Consider the following 6,346-nt stretch of genomic DNA (forward strand, 5'->3'; position numbering starts at 1 on the left):
TATAAATAATAAAATATATTTTATTTTCTGTAAATAATACTGGAGAAAATAACCTATTTTCCTACAGTATTCTTTTTAAACACCAGAGAAGACTTGCCTTAAGCGATTTGTGATCTGTTATTCATGTGAGGAACATTTTTTTGTAAGGTGGATAATTTCACTCCTTAATTTATCTGTTTGCTAAAAAGATACCCGTAATAAATAGAGCGTTTCTCTCTCAAATCCTGGCTGGCTCCCTCTCTCCCCATCTCACCCCAACTCTCCACAACCTGGGAACTGTCCAGGTACAAATTAACATTTAAAAGAGCCCCCAGTTGTTCACACAGGCAGCTCTATAATTGCTTGCTCCTTTAGGGACCAGCTCAAAACCCCACATGGAAATTGGATCACATCCACTTCAGCCGGTCCACACACGGGTATTGTGGGCAAGAGGCCGCTTTTTGACTACAAATTCTTTTATTCATTTAAAATAACTTAATTCATAAGGTTCATTGGCCATCCCTTTTGTGGCCATTACAGGCCTTGACGAAGAACCGGCCTCATCTTTAATCCTGAGTGCAGTTCTGCTGTCCTGCGCTACCAACTTCTTTTTTTGTGTGTGTGCACCGTTCCTGGAAGTACTGCAATGCCAGGTCGATGTTAGGAGTGGACGGAGCAAGCTCCTATTCCATCTCCTAATTCCAAAAATCCATTTAATACACTGTCCTCGGATAGAGGACGTATCAGATATTAAACTGATAAGAACAGATACTACATTTGATCTTAGCCAAAAGGCCGAGAAGCGATGCTACCAACTTCTTTTAACAGATTGGTAAAGCCAAGATCCCAGAACTAGTAGGTGGTAGAGTCTGCTTAGTGGCTAATTAGGCTTCGGGATTAATAGAGGTCACTTTAATTATTTTTTTCTAAGCCCTGGTAGCGCTGTGGACTAGACGTTGGGCTGTTAATCTTAAAGTCAGTGGTTCAAACTCACCTGCCACTCTGCGGGGGAGCAAGTTGAGGCTGTCTGCTCCCACAGTAAAGATTTACAGTCTCAGAAACCTTAAATAGGGCCGACTCTGAGTTGGTATTCCTTCTAGGGCAGTGGGTTGGTTTACTTTTAAAATCAAACAGGACTCTAAGGTTTGTTAAAACAAAACAAACAAACAAACAAACAAACAAAACCAGGATGCCCCTACCTAGCCCCTGGACTTAACAAGATACCCACAACACTACTCTATCGTTAATCCCCACCCCAAACCGAATCCACTGCCATCGAGTTCTTTCAGGTTCACAGGGACCCTAAATTGGATTTCCAAGGCAGTAAGTCTTTATGGGACCAGAGAGCCTCATCTGGGTCCCGCAGAGGGAGGAGTAGGTTCGAACCTGGAGGTTAGCAGCCAGGGCTGACAGCTGCTGGACCCCACCCAGGGATGAGTGACAGCCCAGCCCGGAGTGACCATGACCACCCAAGGCGCGGTGCCCTTGGGTCGGGGTGGGGTGCGGGCTGGGCGTCTGGGGTCAAGGCCCGGGCAGCCCTCGGGGGCTGCAGCCGCGCGCGGAAAGGAAAGCGCCGGCCTTCCCTCCAGCCTCGTCGCGGCGCCGGGCCGGGCCTGCTGGCCCCGCAGCGGCCGCCCAAGCCCAGCGCCTGCCGCCGGGGCCAAGGCTGGGCGCGGAGCCGGCGCGTGCGGCCTCGTCCGGGGAGGCGGCCGCACAGGCCCCGCGCTCTCCCCCGCGTGGTCCATGCTCCGCGGCGTCTGCTTCCCCAGCGCAGAGCGCGCACCTCAAGTCCAGGGACCCCAGGGGCTCATCCCTCCAAAGAAACTCTTCGGCCATCCTCTCACTCTTCCCTTCTTTCTGACTCCCTTTTTTTGGGTCTTTATTGGTTCGAGGGGCCTAAGGCTAGGCTAACCACTTCGGAGGGAGAATTCCTTTGTTTGTCTTCATATGGGGAAGGGTGTGCTGTTTACACTTACTGGCTTCCTCATTGTCTCTCTCTCCCTCTCTGTCCCCTTGCTCCCATCCCTCCAGATGACCTGCGCCCATTGCTGCTGTCCCAACTGTGGGTTAAATCAGTGTTTAAGGTACATTTGTATGAGTTCGAAAATGCTATCCACAGTTGATCTGTATAATTTACTATGATTAGATTTCCTTTCTTATCTGATTTTTCCTGGTTTCCTTTTCCCTGGAGTTAAGTCATTGTCTCAATTTTACCAAAACAAACAGATGTTCTGCCAAGTACTGTAAATCTCCTCTGGAGTCATTCAAAACTCATCAGGTAATAATATATCTATATCTATTTGGGTTGTTTTTCCTTTGAAACATCCCTCTCATTCCAAGCTTCACTGTGGCTCATCTGCTGGACTGGGGGTCTCCAGGATGACCTTCACCACCGTCCTAAGAAATTACTTCTTCCCTGTATCCTGGATTCCATGGCTTTCTTGTTTTTCTCCCTATTTCGGTTTGGTCCAGCTCATCCCTTGGTGGCTTCCTGAGAAAGGATGTCAAGGAAGTAAAAGATATTTCATGTTTGAAAACATCCGACTCTGACCTCCTCCCTGGGTGCATGGCCATCACTTGTATGTGTATGGAATGTAGGCTGGACTTGTTCATGGAGTCCATTGCTGTTGCTGAGAAGTCTAATGACATTGCATATGACTCATCTCCATGCAGTTATTACCTACTCTGTTTTTATTATTTCTGGGACTTAAGGGTTCTCTTTTCATCCTTGCTGTTTTGAAAATGAAACACACAGTGATATGTTTTGATGTGCTTTAAAAAAAACATTCTGGTGGACATTCAGAGGCCCTTTTTAATTTAGAAAAACACTTACCCTTCAATTCTAGGAATGTATTATGCCTAGATAGCCATCTCCACACACACCTCACCTCAAAAGCCCCTCTCCCCCACGGCCCCCCCCCACTGCTCTGTTCATTCTTCCAGGAATTTCTGTGATTCATATGCTCCAATCTCCAGGTTACTCTCTGACCTCCCTGCTTTTCTCTCCCACCTCTCGGCTGTTGCTCTTCTCTTAATTTTCTATTGGGAATTTCTTCAACTCTATGTTCCAACCCTTGTATGGCTCTTTTGTCAATTTCATTTCCTAAACAAATTTATTTCTTATGCTAGTAAATATCTCACAACCAACTCTCAGATGGGCAAAAAAAAATAAACACAACCCTTGATACATAGTATCATTTACTCATTTCTAACGTGTAAATAGTTCTACTATTGTCAATTTCAAGTTACCAGTAGAAAATGGAATCATAAAAACATGAATTCAGAGGGGAGAGCTGCATAGTAACACACCATTGCATGCCCCGGTAATGTACCATATAGCTCAATCAAAGTCTGTAACCACAAGAGCATAGAGAGCATCGGTAATAACACAAAAAAGGAAAATAAATTCAGAATAATGACTTTTTAGTATCTGTTATCTTGATTTTTAATAACTTATTGTAACTTTATAGTATCTATGATTAATAATAGCTGTGTTTAACCAAGTGGCTTATGTACAAATCCCTGGAAATTTTAACAATTGGCTCTTGCAAGCTGGTATGAGCCAGCTTTTGCAAGCTACTGCTTCAAACTAAGTAATCACAGTTTCTAACAATAAAATTATATCAGCAGAATCCTTCAAATACAGCTCTGATCATGTCACTCCCCTGAGTGAAACACTTTATTGCTTCTCTGCCTACTGAAACCCTACTTCGCAATCAAGGTTCAGTTCACATTCCACCTTTCTATTTGTTCATCAAGCAAGTATTGATTAAGTATCTGCTATGGGCATACTCTGAAGCAAGATGCCGAGAATACAAGGATGAATAGCAGATATGTCCTTCCTTTGAGGCACTTACTGCTTTGCAGGAGAAATGGAATCTTCAGTACTTACTATCAAATGGGAAAAGTTGTTTTAAAAAAGATATGCACATTGGGGCAGGGAATGTATGGATGTGCTTTATACAATTGATGTATGTATATGTATGGATTGTAATAAGAGTTGTATGAGTCCCTAATAAAATGTAAAAAAAGAAAAGAGAAAAAAATGATTAGGGCAAAGACTGTACAGATGTGCTTTATACAATTGATGTATGTATATGTATGAACTGTGATAAGAATTGTATGAGCCCCAATAAATTGTTAAAAAAAAAAAGATATGCACAAAGCACCTAGGAATGCCTATCAAATGACTAATTCTGCCTGGGGGAATCTGCCAAAGAAAAACTCAGCTTGTCTTTTACCTCTACTAGTGGGTTGGGTTTTTGTTTTATTTTATAAACATTATATACTTTTCCCATCAGAAGTCCTGTAGTCTTCATTTGAACAGTTAATTGTATTATGAACTATTATTAAATCTACAAGCCCTATCCTTTAAAAAGAAACCTTCTGGTTTATTCTGTTAAATTCATTTTTTTCTTTTAACTGAACTAACAGAAATTATTTGTTATTAAAAGAAGGGAAATATAGGGATATTGAAGGGTGTACTGCTAAGTTTCTAGATGGTTTTTACAAGTCCGAAGCAAAAAGATGTCATGAAAATAATGAGACACATAAATGGAAGTAATGGAGTATATATGGCAGTGGATAAAATATATTAGAAAGTCACAAATAAGCCATAAAATTCCCAGAAAGCAAATATATAAGTGCACAGGGTTTAATAGGGTTGGCAATCATATTAGCAGGGATATCATAAAGGTTTTTCTGACCCAAAATATGTGAAGCTATGATCCCAATCCTCAATCTTATGCCATCGAGTTAATTCTGACTCATAGTGACCCTCCAGGACAGGGGAGAACTGGCCCTGTGAGTAACTCTTTCTGGGAGTAGAAAGCCTCACCTCTCTCCTGTGGGCAGGCTGGTGGTTCCTGAAGCTGTGGTGGTGTAGTAAAAATGCATTGGGGTGCTAACCACAATATGAGCCAGCCAACCCCTCCCCCATTCTACTCCCATAGAGAGTTACAGCCTCAGGACTCCACAGGGGCAGTTTTATTCTGTCCTATAGAGTCGCTATAGTTCAGAATTGACAAGATAGCAGAGCTTGGTGGTTGTTGTTATGATTTCTTACCAGACTGAAAATAATTGGCCTAGTTACTAGACTCTAGTAGAACCTTCTGGTTTTGTAAAGAAACGGGCCCAGAAAGGGAAAGTGACTTTTCTAAGTTTACATTTTGTATTCACGGATGTTAATATATATATACATATCTATTCATATAATTTGACTAAATGCATAAAGGAGGGGGAAGAGACAAATCTCCCACACAGAAGAATTCTAAATAATGTAGGTAGTGAAGGGAGGGGGGAACGGGGAGGGAGGGAAAAAAGAGGACTTGATGGAAAGGGCTTAAGTGGAGAGCAAATGCTTTGAAAATGATTAGGGCAAAGAATGTACAGATGTGCTTTATACAATTGTTGTATGTATATGTATGGATTGTGATAAGAGTTGTATGAGTCCCTAATAAAATGTTAAAAAAAATAATGTAGGTAGCTATATTACCCTTCATGAAGGAGGCAGAGCTTAATTCATCACCCTCCCCTCAGCCCCACGTCTTGAGTCTGGCTGCATGTGAGATGAAAGAGTAGCACATAGGAAATGTAAATTCCCAGTGGACAGATCTGGTGAAGGTTAGCACCGTTAATGATGAATCATGTTGATAGTATGTTCCCTTGATGTGATGTCATGGGAACGGCACTTCCCTTCTGAGATATCCTTCTCGAACACCCACAACCCCGTTCTAGCCACGTGAAAAGCACCAAACAAACCAAATTAAGGGACATTCTACAAAATATCTGGCTCGTACTCCTCAAAACCGTCAGGGTCATCAAACATGAGGAAGTGTGAGAAACTGTCAGCGACCAAAGGAAGCTCAGACGTGAGGACCCAATATAAGGGGGCGTATTCGATGATAGGCGGGAAGGTACATGAGCAGGCAGACCGTTGACTTTACACCCAGAGGAAAATACACATATTTAAAGACCCTTCAAGTGGTGAAAGCCGGGTGGCCTAGTGGGTTACGTGTTGGGCTGCTAACCACCAGCCGCTCCAAAGGAGAAAGGGGGCTTTCTACTCCCATGAAAACGTACTCTCTGAAACCCACAGAGACAGCGCCACCCTGTCCAGCAAGGCCACTATTGGACTCCATGGCAGTGAGGTGTTGTTGTTTTTTTTAATTTTAGTGATGCCTGAAAAAGAAATAACTGGTTTTAGGTCCTTTTAAGAAAATCAACAAATTCTCAAAAGCAAAACCATGCAGTTCTTTTTTTTACCTTTTTTCCTTACTATAGTACAATTCTGAATTAATGAGGCTGGTTGAATAAATCATGAACATAAAAAAACCCTAAAAGCAAACAAAAATGTCCAGTAGGTTTA

General features: G+C 42.5%; 1 non-coding gene across 1 annotated transcript; it reads right to left on the bottom strand.

The window, feature by feature from the left end:
- Positions 1–595: 595 nt before the first annotated feature.
- On the bottom strand, positions 596–786 carry LOC142460319 (U2 spliceosomal RNA). The gene has a single exon (XR_012786551.1). It is a non-coding gene; the product is annotated as a U2 spliceosomal RNA (small nuclear RNA).
- Between the last annotated feature and the right edge of the window lie 5,560 nt (positions 787–6,346).

The sequence above is a fragment of the Tenrec ecaudatus genome, chromosome 10 (genome assembly GCF_050624435.1).
Source record: "Tenrec ecaudatus isolate mTenEca1 chromosome 10, mTenEca1.hap1, whole genome shotgun sequence".
Taxonomy (NCBI): domain Eukaryota; kingdom Metazoa; phylum Chordata; class Mammalia; order Afrosoricida; family Tenrecidae; genus Tenrec; species Tenrec ecaudatus.